The sequence below is a fragment of the Gossypium raimondii genome, chromosome 4, assembly GCF_025698545.1.
Source record: "Gossypium raimondii isolate GPD5lz chromosome 4, ASM2569854v1, whole genome shotgun sequence".
In the NCBI taxonomy this organism is placed as follows: domain Eukaryota; kingdom Viridiplantae; phylum Streptophyta; class Magnoliopsida; order Malvales; family Malvaceae; genus Gossypium; species Gossypium raimondii.
Window position 1 is genome coordinate 5,758,562 of NC_068568.1, and position 20,180 is coordinate 5,778,741.

Genomic DNA, 20,180 nt, shown 5'->3' on the forward strand with positions numbered 1-20,180 from the left:
GCAACCAGTAAGGAAAGTAAAATAAAGAAGATATCAGAAAGAAAATTCGCCACCTTCGATCCTGATCTTTCTCCTATTTTAATTGGTATTTTTCAAATCGGATCTTTCTCTATTTTTTTTTTTTGTGGTGTTTTTTTGTAGGTTTTATACAGTTCCTTAATGTTGTTTAATCACAAATGATGTATTTTATTAGTCACCAAATCTAGCTTTTGATCTGTTATTGTGTAAAACAAATATTGTCATCTGTTTTTGGCTGTTGTGACGATTTTTATTAGTCACACTGGCTTCCATATAAGTGTTCAACGGCCAGGAAAGACTAGGATTCAAAAACAATGGCCACAATTGAAAACCAAGTTGGGCTATCGAGCCCTGAAGAATGGGCTAAAAAAGGGTTTTGGACCAAATAAAAACGAAATGGGCTTAGACCAAATGCACTTGGCATTTTTAAAAGAATGGGCTTGAAATTTTGAATTGAGCCTTAAAAGTATGTAAGTTGCAAATCAAATTGGCCTCCAACTAAACTGACACTTCAAAAGAATCTGAATTCAAAAGTATTTAGAGATAATCATGGCTTTGAAAAACAAAATAAAGGATTTTTTATATAAAATATTATTAAAAATTAATTAAATACAAAAATGGGATGGAGATAAATTAATAATGAAAATGAGGTGTTTGTTACTGTGCTACTAGACAACCATGACAATTTTAGACAACATTTATTTATTAATGCCTCCATTGTGTCAAGTAACACTGGTTTGTATTTCTAAAAATACTTGTGAAGATACAAGTATACACAGTGAGAGAAAAAATGAAAAAAAAATTATTGGTGTCGTAGGTGTGTCAAGCGGCACTACTTATTTTTTATTTAAGTAAGGCCAGTTAGAAAAAGAAAAAGAAAAAGAAAAGATGCTTCCGTAACCTAAGCGTGACCAATTGACCTACCTAATGTCTGCTGCTGATGTAACCAATTAGTCACGCCTCAGTTGTACCGAGGTACCCCAATTGACCTACCTAATCTCTCTCTCTCTCTCTATTTGCTTTTATTGTTTTGTTTGTAGAGACAAATATTATATGTTATGTGGTCAAATTGCTTGTCTTGCACGTTAAGAGTACGATGAATTTACCTTTGCTTAGCATTAGCTTCAGTGGGGTATTTAGTGGAGCTCGCAGGACTTGTCCCTTAAAATGAAAAATTATTCATTTAAAATTTTCAAAAATTTTAAAATAGTAAAAATAAGATTACACTTTGATTCCTAAAAAAAAATTAATTTAATTATTTAAAAATTATAAAGATTTAAACCATTAAAAATTAAATTTTAATTTCGGCACCTCTAAAAATATCTTCGATTAGCTTCCCTTTCATTTATGAAAAAACACAATCTGTGTTGTTATATAGATTCAAAATATTAGGATTAAATAAATAAATAAATAAATAAATAAAAATAAAAGATGAAGGTAGGACCATTGTGAAATAATTTGTAGTTTGCTTGACGTCTTCGTCACCTTCAAAATTGGAATTTTTATATATTTTGGTTTAAGGCAATTGAAAAGGGGGTGTCCCTTCAATTTCCCCTTTTAGGAAAGTGTGTTTGCAGTTCAATGTCTGAAAATACACCCATAACCAAAAGCACCTTTATTATTATTATTATGAAAGAGTCAAATTTTCCAAAAAAGAGTTTAAAATTTTTGATTAAAATTGAACTTTTATATTTTATTTGGATTTTTTATTTTGAATATTTTTATAATATTTAAATTCTTTTTACATAACATGTAACATAAATAGTGTCGCGTTAATATGAAGCACATGCAAATTATTATCTGAGTTGTCATGCCAACCAAATTAAAAATTTAATGTTTTAGTCAATATTTTTATTAAAAATAATTTCACTCTTTTAAAATATTAATAATTAAATTTAATTTTTTAAAATGGGTCAAATTAATAAAAGATATAAACTATGAATTCTCGTTTATTACGTCTTAAAGATTAAAATTTTCACATTATTGTTATCACAATTTGGAGGATGTGAATTCAAATGGATTTGAGGCTTGACCACATTATATCTTCGTCTTTTTAAGGATTAAGAGCAATTTAAGTATTATAATTTATATTCAAAATTTTGGTAAAAGTACCATAGAAGTTTCTGTAGTAAGAGTTGAATTAAATAGTAAATTGGTCATTTTGTTAAATATTTCATCTATTTGTATTGTCAAAAAACAGTGTGGCCGATGGAATAACCGGACAGTGACATGAGGTATGCAATCATACTAATGTACATGAACTAGTTTTTAATAGTAGAAATGGATGAAATTTTTAACAAAAGAATCAATTTGCTCTTTGATCTAATATATAGGGACTAATTTACCCATTTTTGAATAAAATAAACAAAATACAATTTGACATGAAAGTTTATCTCAAATTTTGTTAGTTTAAAATTAAAAAAGAAATATGTGCGTGTAAATTTATTCTTACAACTTTAAACCAGCACTGGTCGTTTCCATATAATCCAACGTATTAAAAGATTATTGATCAAAATAAACTAACTAATCTAACCAAACAAAGCAACTTTTAAATGATTTTAAAACAATCAAATGAATTAAATGTAATTTATAATTTACTCAAATTATATTAAATGAATTTATTTAATGACCAAGCTTATTACCTTATATGTAATTTGTTTATTTGATTTAATAAACAAATAAAAACTATAAAGTTTTTTAGGAATAAAGGAATATTAAAATATTCTTAAATAATAATATAGAATTGTTTTACTTTTGAATTTAAAATTCAGGTCCGGTTGTTAACACTATTAAAATTCTTTCGTTAAATTTGTTGATGTGACATTTTAAGTTTTTTTAAAGTACTCACTCGATTTTTGTCAAAAAATGACATTGTGATGGATTTGAATTTAACAACAAATGTAATGAGGTTAACAATTCTTTAAATTTATGTAAGCATTTGAATTAGAATAAACGTTAGGTATCAAATTATGTTAAAATTAAAATAAAGATCAAATCTCAAAATTGAGCATAGTATAAAGACCGAAATTGAAATTGACCATTTTATATAATTAAAAATAAAAGGACCAGAATTGAAATTTAACAGAAAGTAAAAAAAGAATGAAGGACAGTAACAGGAGAAGGATTAAATTGATAAAAAATTGAATGAGAATGAAGTTAATTTATTTTTACCACAGATGTTGTTAGTAGATGATGAGGACAAAAAACGAAATACAAATTAACCTTAATTAAAAAAAAAAAGCGTTAGAAAGCCGCATAATACGCATGTTCACGATCTATTACCAGTAGCATCTTCCTTTTCAATAAAAGGAAAAGAAAAAACTGAAGTTGCCACCTTTTCTCCTGCAACTGAATCTCCAAAGCCCTAATTTCAAATTTTTCGTTTTTTATTTGATGCAATGCCTCGCCACTACTGTCCCGGGTCTAAGTCAGGCCAGACCTGGACCACTCCGCCTGAAGATGAGCCGTACAACATAATACCTGTCCACAACCTCCTCGCCGTCATTCTCTCCGTTTTCCTGAAGTACGAGCTATTGCTTCTGCTCTACGTGCCGTTGGAGATCTACGACTGCCACCTCATGGACAATGGCATCCTGCTATGGACCTCCTAGACTGGCTGGCTCTCTTCTTCTGTTTCCAACACGACAACTTCAAAAACCAGAGGGAACACCTCGTCCTCCACTTGGCCAACTCTCAGATGTGGCTATCCCCTCCGCCGGAGAATATTGACACTCTCGACGCCGGCGTACTTCGTACGTTCCGCCGAAAACTCCTCAAGAACTACACTAACTGGTGCTCTTATTTAGGAAAGAAATCGAACGTATAGATCTCTAAAAGTAGCCACTCTAACTCTGATCACCGCCGTGAATTACTGTACGTGGGGCTTTATTTGTTGATCTGGGGCGAATCTGCAAACCTCCGGTTCATGCATGAATGAATCTGCTACATATTCCATCACATGGCCATGGAATTAAACAAGATTTTAGAAGATTACATCGACGAAAACACTGGCCAGCCCGTTATGTCGTCGTTATCGGGAGAAAATGCGTTTTTACACTGCGTGGTGAAGTCGATATACGATATTGTAAAGGCTGAAGTTGAGAATAGCAAGAATAGAACGGCGCCGCATACTGCTTGGAGGAATTATGATGATTTGAATGATTATTTTTGGAGTAAGAGATGTTTTAAGAAACTTAAGTGGCCGCTTGATGTGGGTAGCAAATTTTTTGTTACTTCCAGTAGAAGTAAAAATGTTGGGAAAACTGGGTTCGTTGAGCAAAGGTCGTTTTGGAATATTTACAGGAGTTTTGATAGGCTTTGGGTTATGCAGTTTTTGTTTCTTCAGGCTGCCATTATTGTAGCATGGGAAGAGAAGGGGTATCCGTGGCAGACATTGACAAGTAACGATGTTCAAGTTAAGGTTTTGACAGTATTTATTACTTAGAGTGGGATGAGACTTTTATAGGCTATATTAGATGTAGGGATGCAGTATAGCCGTGTTTCGAGAGACACCTGCGGGCTTGGCTTTAGGATGGTGTCAAAAGCGGTTGTTGCTGCTGGCTGGATTGTGACTTTTGCTGCTTGTTATGTAAGGATCTGGTCGCAGTGGAACCATGATAGAAGGTGGAGTGCTGAGGCTGGTAAGAGGGTGGTCTTTTTTCTACTAGTTGCATGTGTTTATGTCTTGCCAGAGTTATTGGCATTAGCTTTATTTGTTCTTCCTTGGGTTTGGAACTTTATAGAGGAGACCAATTGGAAAATATTTTACTTGTTGACATGGTGGTTTCAGAGTAAGAGTTTTGTTGGTCGGGGATTGAGGGAAGGGCTAGTTGATAATATTAAGAATACTCTGTTCTGGGTATTGGTTTTAGCTACGAAATTTACATTTAGTTATTTCTTGCAGATTAAACCCATGATTAAACCGACCAAACAATTGTTGGGTCTTAACAATGTGGATTACGAGTGGCCTGGTGGTAGTATCAAGTTGGCTGTTGGTTTGTTGTGGCTACCTGTAGTGTTTATTTACTTCATGGACATTCAAATTTGGTATTCAATTTATTCCTCCTTTGTGGGAGCAGGAGTGGGGTTATTGCAGCATTTAGGTGAGATTAGAAACATCCAACAGTTAAAGCTTAGGTTTCAGTTCTTTGCCAGTGCAATGTAGTTCAATCTGATGCGAGAAGAATAGTTATTGGATGCCAGACCAACATTTAAGAGCAAGTTTAATAATGCTATTAGCAGGTTGAAGCTGAGATATGGGCTTGGGCAACCTTACAGGAAGCTCGAGTCAAACCAGGTTGAGGTTCGAAAGTTTGCTCTGGTATGGAATGACATAATTAACAATTTATTTTTATTTTTACTATCTTTCCGTGAGATTGTAGGCCATAAAAATATAGTAAAAATAAATTTTTCCTCATCGGATTTGTGGTCCCAAAACCACTGTTCTGATAGGCCCTAAATTTGGTGGATGCCCCTGATAAGTGGCTCTGGCATAAAATCAGCAAGAACGAGTACGGGCGTTGTGCTGTGATTGAATCTTATGACAGTATCAAGCACATGATGCTTGAAATCCTCAATGCCAAGTTTGAGGAGTATTCCGTTTTTGCTGTTCTATTTCATGAAATTGATCATTCTATTGAGATTGAGAAGTTTACCAAGACATTCAAAATGACTTCTCTACCCCAGATTCATTCGAAGTTGATACAACTTGTTGAGATATTGACCAAGCCCAAGAAAGATGCAAGCCAGGTGGTGTATATTTTGCAGGCCTTGTATGAGATTGCTATTCGTGATTTTTTCAAAGACCAGAGGACCATTGAACAACTTAGGGAGGATGGACTGGCACCTCGTGACCCTGCTTCCATGGCAGGATTGCTGTTTGAAAAAGTTGTTAAGTTGCCTGACCCCAATGATTAGAAGTTCTATCGGCAAGTTAGGCGCTTGCATACAATTCTTACTTCCAGGGATTCCATACAGAATATTCCAGTTAATCTTGAGGCTAGACGGCGAATTGCATTCTTTAGCAATTCAGTTTTCATGAATATCCCTCATGCTCCTCAAGTAGAGAAGATGATGGCTTTTAGTGTCCTCACCCTTACTATAATGAAGAAGTGCTTTATAGCAAAGAACAGCTCTGGACTGAGAACGAAGATGGAATTTCTATCCTATATTATTTGTGGACCATATATGATGATGATTGGAAAAATTTCATGGAAAGAATGCGACGAGAAGGAATGGTCAAGGATGATGAGATATGGACAACCAAGCTAAGAGATTTGAGGCTCTGGGCATCTTACAGAGGTCAGACACTTTTTCGAACTGTTAGAGGAATGATGTACTATTATAGAGCTCTAAAGATGCTGGCTTTCCTTGATTCTGCTTCGGAGATGGATATTAGAGAAGGGATACAAGAACTTGGTTCTGTGGGAGAAGATGTTAGTTTGGATGGTTTCAACTCTAAGGTGTCACCTTCTTCCAGGAGTTTAGGTGGAGCAAGTAGTTCTCTGAATTTGCTATTTAAAGGCCATGAGAAAGGCGCCTCTTTGATGAAATTCACATATGTGGTTGCCTGTCAGATATATGGGGCTCAAAAGGACAAAAAGGATCCACATGCTGAGGAAATCTTGTATCTGATGAAACACAATGAAGCTCTTCGAGTTGCCTATGTTGATGAGGTTTCAGTTGGAAGGGATGAGAAGGAGTATTACTCTGTTCTTGTGAAGTATGATCAACAATTACAAAAAGAGGTGGAAATCTATCATGTCCAATTGCCTGGTCTATTGAAGATTGGAGAGGGCAAACCAGAGAATCAAAACCATGCCATCATATTCACCCGTGGTGATGCTGTTCAAACTATTGATATGAACCAAGAAAATTACTTTGAGGAGGCACTGAAAATGCGCAATCTCTTGGAGGAATACAAGCCCTACTATGGTATACGAAAGCCCACCATATTGGGAGCCAGGGAACATATTTTTACCAGTTCTGTTTCATCAGTTAATTGGTTTATGTCAGCTCAAGAAACAAGTTTCGTCACTTTAGGACAGCGTGTCTTGGAAAATCCTCTGAAGATTCGTATACATTATGGCCATCCATATATCTTTAACAGGTTTTGGTTTTTGACCCGGCGTGGGATCAGTAAAGTTTCCAGAGTGGTTAATATTAGTGAGGACATTTTTACTGGCTTTAATTGTACTTTGCGAGGAGGAAATGTCTCGCATCATGAATACATCCAGGTTGGGAAGGGAAGGGATGTTGGGTTGAATCAAATTTCGATGTTTGAAACCAAGGTTGCTAGTGAGAATGGTGAGGAAGTTCTCAGCAGAGATGTCTATCGACTGGGTCATAGACTGGACTTCTTCCGGATGTTATCATTCTTTTATACCACTGTAGGATTTTTTTTCAATACACTGATGGTTATTCTTACTGTATATGCTTTTCTGTGGGGCAGACTTTATCTTGCTCTCAGTGGCGTTGAGATCGCTGCCTTGGCAAGCAACAACAACAACAACAAAGCACTTAGTGCCATCTTAAATCAGCAGTTCATCATCCAACTTGGTATTTTCATTGCTCTTCCGATGATAGTAGAGAATTCCCTTGAGCATGGATTCCTTCAAGCTATTTGGGATTTCTTGACAATGCAATTTCAGCTTTCATTAGTTTTCTACACATTCACCATGGGAACCCGTACTCACTTCTTTGGCCGGACTGTCCTTCATGGTAGAGCCAAGTATCGGGGAACTGGCCGTGGTTTTGTTGTGCAGCATAAAAGCTTTGCAGAAAATTACAGATTGTATGTTCGCAGCCATTTTATAAAGGCCATTGAGTTTGGGCTCATACTTACTGTTTATGCATCTCACAACCCTGTTGCAAAGGACACATTTGTTTACATAGCTATGACTATCTCAAGTTGGTTTCTGGTCCTATCATGGATAATGGCACCTTTTGTATTCAATCCTTCTGGTTTTGATTGGTTAAAGACTGTTGATGACTTTGATGAATTTATGAACTGGATATGGTACCATGGTGGTGTTTTTGCAAAGGCTGAACAGAGCTGGGAGCGATGGTGGTACGAGGAGCAAGATCATCTAAGGACAACTGGCCTCTAGGGAAAGATACTGGAGATAGTTCTAGACCTTTGGTTTTTCTTTTTCCAGTATGGAATGGTATACCAGCTGGGAATTGCTGCTAATAGTACCAGTATTTATGTATACTTGCTGTCCTAGATCTACATTTTTGTGGCATTTATAATCTAAGGAACATATCTACTTTCAGCTGGTTCAGTTCCTGGTCATTGTTTTCGGAATACTCGTTGTAATTGCACGACTCGAGTTTACTTCCTTCAAATTTATTGACATCCTCACCAGTTTATTAGCTTTTATTCCCACTGGCTGGGGACTTATATCGATCGCCTAAGTGTTTCGACCCTTTCTGCAGTCTACAAGGCATTGGGAATCCGTTGTATATGTGGCTCGACTATATGATATACTGTTTGGGATGATTGTTATGGCCCCCGTGGCATGTTTGTCGTGGATGCTTGGATTTCAATCAATGCAGACAAGGATCTTATTCAATGAAGCATTTAGCAGGGGTCTACAAATCTTCCAGATTGTTACCGGAAAAAATCTGACTGACTCATAAAATATTCAGGTATATATCAGCACTTTGTAGCCTTGCTCATATGATTAGTAGAGTGATGGTTTTGTTTGCTAAATGTTGTTTGAGTACGCTTTTATAATCTGAGTAATGGATTTACATTTTGCAGACTTGTGTTGAGTCCCTATGGAGATTCCTTGGCCACCATTAGTTGGAGTTTGAAACAAGGGGATATGATATGAGATGAGATTTCGTCAGGCTTGGTGTAGTATTCAATTTTAGATGGAATTTTCCAAGGTAAAGAAAAAATGTATTTGTCTTTGGTTGTATAGAATAGTTAAAAAAGTGCCGGTAGTTTCTGGTTTGTTGACAGTAGAAAACACAGTAGCAAAACAGAGACAGAAGTTCATATTTTACAAAGACCCCAAATGGGGTTTCCATCAAGGTCCACTGAATGAGACCACATTAAGGGTCTTGTAACATCAATATCCCACCCGGATGTGAAAAATTTTGATGCAATCTTTTCTTCTACAATTGATTTGCAATAAATCACTGTCAATTCACATATTACAAAGAGGGTTGTTGGGTTTTAAGATGAACACCTGATCAATAAGCTAATAATCGAGTTATAATGAATGCCCCATTTTATCCACACCTTCTGTGTCTGTCAATTGGAAACTTGGAAATTTTCAACAAGAAAGGACCAATTAGCTGTGGGAGAGAACTTGCATTGACAAAAACATACAAAATTAGTCAGACCAAATTATAAAGCAAGCTTTTAAAATGTTGAAACAAATTATAGTGATTTATGATATAGAAATTGTTTTAAAGCAAAGAATGCTTAAGGAATCTAAAGAACAATAATCAGCTAAATATAGTTGAAAAGAAACTGGAAAAATGGTCAACAAAACATGCTACTTTTGAAACTAAACATATCATAAAACTATTGATAAGTGTTGGGTGTTGTGGTAAGGTTCATGACATTCCTATGTTAGAACCGTAAAATAATATCTGATATAAAACTTAACAAACCATAAATCAAGATTTGTCATGTCAAATCATCAATAATAAATCAAGAACAAAACTAGATGTGGAAGCATACCTGATCTCATCAATTTATTAAAATCTACGGATCTTGCGGTTTTGATATTCCAAATTAGCACATAAGTAATCTAGAGAATGTGACTCTCTCTTTTCTAAAGATGGGGTATTAGAAAAGATATCTTATATATAATTTGGGGACCATAACCTTAATATATAACTTTGACACATTAGCCCCAATTTCTAATCAATCCATCATCAATTAGAAATTAGTTACTAGAGTATCTACACATAATTGACCCATACTTTATTTAATAATTAAAGCACGATAAAACTTAACCAAATTAGATCACTTTTAATCTGGGCTAATCTATTATAATAGTAAATAATAACATGTAGTTACCCTTATTATACATGTGATGTCCATAATTTCCATCAATCTCCCACTTGGACCACATATATTAATTACTCTATAATTACATGTCATTATATAACCTTATGAGCTCAAAACTTTACTATCATATCCAAAAAGGTATTCCAAACAATCTCGTCCATTAATTATGTTAACACAAAACAAAGACGACTTTCATTACATATATCATAACTAAATTCATCCCTGATCACATATATTAAAACAACTAAATAACATAGATCAAATATGGATGCGTAGCATGGAAATTACATGCAACATGATCTAAACATGTCTATTTTCAACTGGTCCTCCTTAGTGAGATTAAACCTTACCAAAACCAGAGTGTGAATAAACCAAATAAACTTTATTTCTGCAGAAAATAAACTTCATATGCATAAACTGAAATAATTGAAAATGTGTCTATAACATAAAAGCATTTAAAAGTACAAACTCCCACTAAAATCAAATATCCTTAAATGACATTACATTCATATCAGCAGTGTGCTCATGAAAAACCTCAGGTATAATCCCTTAGTAAGCGGATCTGCAATCATGGAGTTTGTCTCAATATGCTTTATAGGCACCTGACCACTCTGAACTTTTACTTTAACGACTAGGAACTTAAAGTCTATGTGTTTTGACTTTGATGTGTTCCTGTTGTTATTGGAATAAATGACTACCAATTATTGTCACAATTTTCACCCCAGTGAAAAAATTTTGCATCAATATTCCATCAAAATCGGAGTCTGTATACCTGATGATCTCTAACTTACCAGACCTCCAATATGTGAGCATGTAATCTTTTGTTCTCTAAAGATACCTCATAACCCTCTTAGCTACTATCTAACGGTCCAAATAAGGGTAGCTTAAATATTTTCCTAACATCCCAACAATGTACGCAATGTTCGGACTTGTACATACTTGAGCATACATTAGACTCCCCACTCTTGAGACGTAGGAAATCTTATGCATTTCCTTTATCTCAAAATCATTCTTAGGGTATTGGTCGAGACTTAACTTATTATTGACAAGTAATATGTCATTAACATATAAAACCAAATATAGAACATGTAACACCCCTAACCCGTATCCGTTGTCAAATTAGGGTTACGAGGTATTATTGGACAAAACGCAATTCAATACAGACGTTTAGTAGAATTCAAGAATTTAACATTTATATGCAATTCGTTTGAATACAGGTTTAAATCTACTATTTCCAAATCAAAATATAAGCATTGTATATATATATATAAATTGAAATATATTAAGCTTTGTCAAATTTTAAGTAAGTATAATTATATATTCTACTTTAACCTTTTAAAACAAAACAAAACATTTCGATCCCATTAAACCATAAGAAAATAAGCCATTTTCGTATGGCTATTAATTATATATACAGTACATCAAAGTACGACTTCCAAAACATTATCTAGCCTATACATGCCATAAGTTAAAATTTAAACATTTCAATACCGAGACAATAGATAGAGTGATGATCTTTGCTGACAATCCCCGAGCCTGCAGCTTTGCTTTTATCTATAAAACAAATGGACGTAAACTAACAAAGTAAGCTTTTATCGCTTGGTAAGTCTTTAGCATATCTATAATACATATAAAATAATCATATAATTCCTTAAGTAAATTTATTGAGATCACAAATGCCAAATATAATTACTATTCAAACATTGCTATCTTAAGTCATTTTGTTGATATCTAAAAGAATGTATATTTAATTAATACATATAAACGAACATATGTATATTCATTATATGCATATAACCAAGTTATAAACATACTCACTAACGCATATAATGATTGTTAGTGTACTTATCGCTTGCACTTCATCGAATGCATTTATATATATAATTATTCAAATACATATGCCAAAAGCATATATTTATACTTATCAATTACATGTGCCGAATGCACATATATACTTATAATCCACATATGCCGAATGCATACACACATATATATATATCCAACAATTTCATAACAACCAATATACGTACTTACTCACTAAACACAAAGATCCGAACGTTTATATGCTCATCAAATACATAGAAACAGATGTTCATATATTTGGCCATTACATATAACCAAAATCATATCTGTTAGGCTTAAAGCCTGATTCAGATCACCGGCACTTAGCATGCTAGGCTTATAACCTGATTCAGATCACTGGCACTTAGCCTGCTAGGCTTATAGCCTGGTTCAGATCACCGGCACTTAGCCTGCTAGGCTTATAACCTGGTTTAGATCACTGGCACTTAGCCTGCTAGGCTTATAACCTGGTTCAGATCACCGACACTTAGCCTGCTAGGTTTTAAAACCTTATTCAGTACACCGGCTTTTAGCCTGCTAGACTTATAGTCCGAAATGCTTCACCAGCATCAAGCCTGCTAGACATAAAGTCTGAATTATCTCACTGGCGATAAGCCTTCTAGACACTAAGCCTAAAATCTCATTTCACATAAGTTGTAACTCATATTCAAACTATATATGTATATAAAATCCATACATAAAAATTCAACCCAAAATTTATAACTTATATTCTTGAACACATGGATATATATAAAGTTCAATCACCAAATCTAACATTAATATCTCAATGATTCAACCAAACACATTTATCTATAACTTCATACTTTAGATACTACTACTAATATCATACTATTTAACTTATAACATACTATGTACATTTAACATTCGAATCTCACATACCTATATAATTTCATACCCCATTTCAATAAAAAACGTATACATGTACATATATACATATTCAAATCTAACATATATACATATATAATTTTATACTTACATTCAAACAAGTACTTATACTTGTATACACATACATTTTAATTTAACATATACATATATAATTTCATACTTATACTCAATATAAGCAATTATTCATATATATACATGCTTATTCGATCCAAACATATTCAAATATATTATACATATATATATGTAACATCCATACTTTTAATAAATCCAAGAATTTATACTCATATATACATACCTATCCGAACCTCTTGTAAACATATATAACATTCAACATTAACTAAATTCGAACTTATTCATGTATATACACATATATCCGAACTTTATATATATAAATATAACATACATACTTTTAACTAAATTCAAGAATTTATTCATGTATATACATATATATCCGAACTTTATATATATAAATATAACATACATACTTTTAACTAAATTCAAGAATTTATTCATGTATATACATATATATCCGAACTTCATATATATAAATATAACATACATAATTTTAACTAAATTCAAGAACTTATACATGTATATACATATATTATCCACTATTAGTTCTATATTATTGAACTTTAAACAAACTTTAGCTAACATACATGTAATTTGCATCATTAATATCAACTTACCAAAGTAAATTCTTGTGTTCGGCTATCAATAATAAAATTTAAAGTTTCATTCAATTTGAATATATTAAGTTTCATCTTATCATATGTAAAATAAATATAATAAGCGTATATTTAATTTAGATAACATTTAATTGCTAATTGACTTACCTCAGATATCGACGGACAGGTTCGACTATTCGACTACTTTCGTTTTTCCCCAATCCAATTTTATTTTCTTCGTTTCTTGATCTAAACGTATTCAAATTTAGCCTTTTTATTCATCAAATCATTCAATTAAATCCAAAAATACATAAATGGGAAAATTACCATTTTGCCCCTAACATTTTACACTTTTTGCAATTTAGTCCTTTTTGCACAAAACACAGAATACAAAAAATTTAATCACGCCATACTAGGGCCGAATGTTCCTAGTGTTCATACAAGTCCACACATTTCATTTATTTCACATTTTAGTCCCTAAAAAAATTATTTTCACAATTTAGCCCTAATTACTCAATTTCACCAAAAATTCAAAGACAAAACATGTTAATCTTTCACATATCTTTCATTTTTCATCATCAACTATCACAAAGCTCAAGCATTCATCAATGGCACATTTCAAAATCATCAACAATTCACAATATTAAGACATGGGTTTTGAAGTATTCAAAGCAACGATCTCAAAAACGTAAAAATTATCAAAAATCGAACAAAAACTAACCTTGAATTAAGCTTCAAAAGATGGCCGAACCTAGCTTAGGTTTCTTTCTTTTTCTTTTCTCTAGTTGCGGTCAAAATAAGATGAAAATGTGGGTTTTAATTTGTTTGTCTTTTAATATATTAACTTTATAATATAATATATTATTATAACCTTTATACATAATATAAAAACTATAAATTATAAGCATAATGCCGTCCACTATCTTGATTAATGACCTAATTTCCTATTAAGGACTTCACATTATAAAGACATTAGCAAGTTAGCACTTTACACATTAATTAGTCAATTTCACATTTTACGCGATTAAGTCATTTTATTAAATTAAGCACACAAACAATAAAATTAATTCACGAAACTTTCACACATGTAAATTAACACATAATAAACACAGAAAATAGTATTAAAATATTTTTCAGAATCGGATTCGTATTCCCGAAACCACTATGTCCGATTAGGGCAAAAATCGGGCTGTGACAGGACATTACTCCCATTGAACTTGTGGTATATACAATTATCTGTCAAATTCATCTTTAAACTGAATGAGATAATCATTGGGTAAAATTTACAATACTATTGACTAGAAGTCTGCTTAAGCCCATAGATGGAGTTCTTTAATTTGCAAATCATTAAATTTGCATCATTAGACACAAAGTTTTCTAGTTGCACCATATAAATGTATGATCAATGTTACCATTTAGAAACCATTAAACTTAACATCCATTTGATGCAGTTTTAAGGTCAAAATATTCCACCAAAGCCATTATAACCCTTTCTCTAGTGAACCTTCTTAAAGGAATTCGTTCTTGAGGTTGTTGAGTTTGTTCTTCTAGAACAATTACCTTATCTTGATTAAGGAGTTGTTCAACATTGTCTTATTGATATTCTGGATTCACTTCTTGATCAATGATAGGTATGAGAACCTAAATATTGTCAAAAGTGATAGCAGGAACTGAGTTAGAATCCAATTTCTCCTCAAAAGTAATGTCTCTAACCTTATTTCTCCCTCCAAACTCAACATTTTCAAAAAATGTTGCAATTCTCGTCTAAAAAATATTCCTAATTGTGGGATCATAAAACTCATAGCCCCTAGATCACTCAGAATTTCCTTGACCCTTATGCTTCATAGACATCAAAGAAGTCAGAAGTGATGTCATCTCAACCTTATCGTCTTTACCAAAATGTTTCTCAATTTCATCAAAGAAACCCTTGGCTTGAGTAATCTTTTCAAATTTTGTGCCCGTAAAGGATTCTGGAATGTTGGGCTTCATAATCACTAGACTCATGCAATTTGAATGATCCCATCTCTCAGAATCCCTTTTAGCATCAGGGGTGCTTTCCGCAATGAGAGGTGTAGGTTGTTCTTCTCTTAGTGCAAGATCTATGTGCATACAATCAAGCACTACAAGTAAGTGTATTTTTCATTCATTGAAATTAGTCCTATTATGCATGAGTATAGAATTTATATTAGCAGATATTGTGGTAGCAGAAGATGAACTAACTGAATATAAAATAAAAATAAATAAAAACAAGCTCTCATCAACATTCATACGTAAACAATAAATTCAAAATAATGGCGAATCTTATCTCAAGATACCAAATACAACATTAATATAAATCTTTGGATAGTAATATTAATAGTAAGCGGTACTCTTGTTGTAGAAATCAAACATTGACAATAAATTATGTCAAACAATGAATTAATCTTTGGACTAACATATTGCTCACATAAAGTACTTTATAATTGTCGCACATTTATTATCACAAATGTCATTAAAATTACATCAAATATTGACTTACCTTTTGGGTCAGTTAATAAACGCATAAATCACAAAAACATATAATCATCTTGATATTTTAAATAAACTAATCTATGCAAAAGAGGTCACTTTGGCGGCATTTTGTTTCAACTAATCTATTTAAAATATTAGACATTCTTAATTAAAACCCAAAGCCAAAATCTGAATTTATTTGTTTCAAAGTATCTCTTAATTTCATCTTTCAACCAAATTAAAAATAATAGTATACATATGTATATATATTTACGCACAATGATGTTGGCAAATATAATAATAGTTGAATAAATCATAAACAACTTCACATAAGACTTCAAATTTAAAGCAAACCAATTTGAATTAAGGTAAACCTCATCTTAAGATATTAGACACTTTAATATTTCATATTTGGACAAAATATTAACTTGTAAGTGATATCTTGGTGTAACAATCAAACATTGACAATAAAACATGTTGAACCATAAATATTCCTTTGGGCTAATTTATTGTTCACATGTAAAGCCGAATAAATGTCACTGTTTATTACCATAGTTGTACATGTAATATCATTAACCTTCATTTTGGCGATCAATATTAACATAACTTAAGTTACCTACGCACAACCTTTTATATTTTAAAACAAAATAAATTATACAAAAGACCACTTTGGTGAGTTATTGCTTCAATTAAGTTATTTTAATATATATAATTATACCAATATTCAATTTTAAAATTTACCCAATAGTCAAAGGTTAAAACTAAAATTTCTGATTGCACTACAGTTTCTGAAATAACCCAAAATAAGCTTATCTAAATAGCGCAATAAAAAATCGGAAACATTAATCTTTAACTCATTTTTTTAAGGCCCCGTTCTTCTGCACGTTTTAGAAGGACTTTTGGCTAAAAAAGACCTTTTCCCTTAAAGGGAATGAAGAACAGCCTCCTTTTCTTCAGAAAATTTCACCATCAGAAAAGGACTTCTCTCCAAATGAAAAGCTAAAAATTTCTCCTTTTCTTCAGCTTAAAGTGCTTTTGGCTGAAAATTGACCAAATTAACCTGTCGTCTTCTCCCACAAACTTTCTTTCTTCTCCTCTGCTGGTTCTTTGGAACTGTCTTCTCCCACAAACGTGCTTTTGGCTGAAAAGAACAGAAATTTGACTTCTCATTCAGGATAGCTGCTACTGCTTTGAGGCAACCCTCCAATGCTTAAAAGCTTAAAAGATACCCATGAGAAGGTACTTTGGTTTGTTTAAATACATAGTTGTTTTTGATGCTCCCCAAATTGTAAAACTTGTGCTCCCCAGTTCTGCTGGAAACGCTACAGTCTAACCTAAATTTGTAAAACCTTTTTGTATCCCATTTATGAATTTACGAAACTACTTGATCTTTTTTTTTTTTGAAAATTCATTTCATTTCATTGATTGTTTTGGCTCATGATTTTTATCGCATTAAATGTTTCTTTCGTTTTTTTCCCTCATCTTCTTTATTTGTTGACCTTTCTTGGTCGGCTCATTGATTTCAATTATTTGAGCTCTTAAAGTTGGATATTTTTAGATGCAAACGTGATGTAACAACCCTATTTTGGGTCTAGTCAGAACAGTGGTTTTGGGACCACAAATTCGACGAGGAAAATGTAATGGCCTGAATTTTCAGAGGTGTCAGAACGGTGATTCGAGAGCACTAAATTCGAAAAATGGGTAGAAAATATTATTAATTTAGGGAGTATAAGTTAAATGTGAAGTTAGGAAAATTTTTGAAATAGTGAATAGTGCACTAGAAATAAATATTAAAATAATTAGAATCGAAAATGAGGTATCGAGAACTCAGAGATTTTAAACCGAGCCATAAATATTTTTATAAATATTTATGAAGTGTTAAAAAGTTAGTATTAAAGTTTCGTTAAGAAATTTTAAAGTTCCGGTAATTAATTGAACAAAAAGGACTAAATTGTAACAAATATAAAATTTTGGAAAATGATTAAATAGCTTAAATGATAAAAGGAAGAGGGATTAAAAGGCAAATAGACCCAAAGTCTATTTGGGCTGGACGGAAAAGGCATGAAATAGGCAACAAAGTCAGGAGAATTAAGGGCAAATTTGGAATATTGCAAAATTTACTTAATAAAGTTAGGACCAAAGTGGAATTATCTAGATTTCTCTTCATTTTTCTGCATTCTCATCAGCTAAAACACCATAGAAAGGTTATCTTAAGCTGGTTCTTCATATTTTTACTGCAGGTAAGTTCAATTCTTGATTATTTCTTGAAATTTTTTGTGTTTTTATGACTTTTACAACTAGGGCCACTTGTTGTATTCATTAGTTTTTGATTCTATGAAAGAAGTTGAAAGTTGCTATGAATGCATGCTGGAAGTATATGATGATTTAGCATGGAATTGGAGTTTTAAATTGTTCATATGCTGGTTTTATCAAAATAATTGAATAGAAAGTGAATGTTTGGGACCTAATAGTAAAAGAGATTGAAGTTAGGGTTATATGTGGAAATTCTAAATTTCAATAGTTGTGAAATAACTTATAATGTCTAGGTAAAGTATTTATTGAGAAAATTAGATTAATTGAGGGGTTAATTGAGAAAGGACCGAATTGCATAAACTGTGAAATTTGGGGCAAAATGGAAATCAACATTTTGCACTAAAGCAGTTTTGGATAGCAGCAGTAGTATAACTTTGAAAAATCACCAAAAATTGTGGGAATTGAATTAGAGGGTGAATAAAATATGAAATTAAATATTATTGAGTCTAGTTTCTCATAGAAGAAACGGTGTAAGCAATGGAATTGTAAATCATGAGATATAATAAGTTTTGTGAGACAATGTCAGAATGATTTCGGGTTCCCCTATCCTGACTTTGAAAAATCATAAAAAATTGAAGAAAAATAATCATGAGTTATAATTTATATGCTTAGAATCTTTAATGAATATATTTTCAAATTAAATAAACAGAAACATCATCCAAATTCTGTACAATTAGATAATTCATTTTTAGTGAAGAGTGGTCGGAACTGTCAGACAGCAAAACAGGGGAAACTTTAAAGAATATACTGTATTAATTGGCTGAACCAAAAATTCTGAAAATTTTATGGTAAGAAGATATATGAGTCTAGTTTCAGGGAAAATTAATGGATCTTAATTTGGAGCTCTGCAGCTCCGGATAAAAATAATTTAGTGACTCTGACTCGAATAAACAGCTTTGAATATACATGTGAGTGAATAGTGAAATTATAGTTAATGTTGTTTAAGTGTGTTATATACATTAAGGATGTGGAATGGAGAGGAGGAGGAGGAAAATTGGAAAATATATGAATGATTTGTGTATAATTGGTCATATGCTTGATTTTAATTTATAAATGATGAAATAGAAATGATGTTTATATTTGGGCATTATTGGTCATGGTATAAGCTCATGTGTGAAAATAAAGTTTCATAATATGTGTGTATGGTATATTCCGTATATAATTTGGCATGAAGTAATGTCATGAATGGTTTATGAATTAACACATGTTGGCTTTGGCCAAGTAGTGGTTGGATTATGCCGCATTAAATTTATAAGTTATGCACTGAAATGGTAAGTGCGTAATTGGAAATATGCTTGTGATCATGAAAAGGGCGGTAAGATTTAAATTAAGTAATCTCTAGTGAAATGGTTTATCATGTGGTTAGCCCCCAAAAAAGAGTTATGTTTAAATACACTAGCTTGCGACTATGGTTGAATGATATGTTTATATTCTGTGTGATGTGCATAGAAAACGGGTGTGGAAAGGTAATGAAATAGTAAGTTCATACAGCTGAACTTTTATAATTAATAGTTAATGTGTGAATGATATAATGTTACAATTCGTATATTGTTGTTGAATTATGATTATGGTAAAAATAAGAAGAAAATGAGATTGTTAGTTCAAATTAAGGAATACACAGGATTGAGTACGTGGGTTCAGTAGCCAGTGATGAATTGACGAATAAGTCCATGGTGGATCCATGGCAAAGTGTGAAAAGTAGGTATGGTATTTCAATGAAGAAAACCATATTGAGTTGTGAAAAGTAGGTATGGTATTTCGGTAAAGAAAACCATACTGAGTTGTGAAAAGTAGGTATGGTATTTCCGTGAAGAAAACCATACTGAGTTGTGAAAAGTAGATATGGTGTTTCGGTAAAGAAAATCATACTGAGTTGTGAAAAGTAGGTATGGTGTTTCAGTAAAGAAAACCAT

At 32.4% G+C, this 20,180-nt stretch overlaps 1 non-coding gene and 1 pseudogene across 1 annotated transcript; both read left to right on the forward strand.

Annotated features, from left to right (window-relative positions):
* The first annotated feature begins 3,416 nt into the window (after positions 1–3,416).
* On the forward strand, positions 3,417–9,104 carry LOC105780442 (callose synthase 12-like; annotated as a pseudogene).
* On the forward strand, positions 6,337–6,417 carry LOC128040852 (small nucleolar RNA J33). Its single transcript, XR_008195658.1, has one exon. It is a non-coding gene; the product is annotated as a small nucleolar RNA J33 (small nucleolar RNA).
* Positions 9,105–20,180: the final 11,076 nt, after the last annotated feature.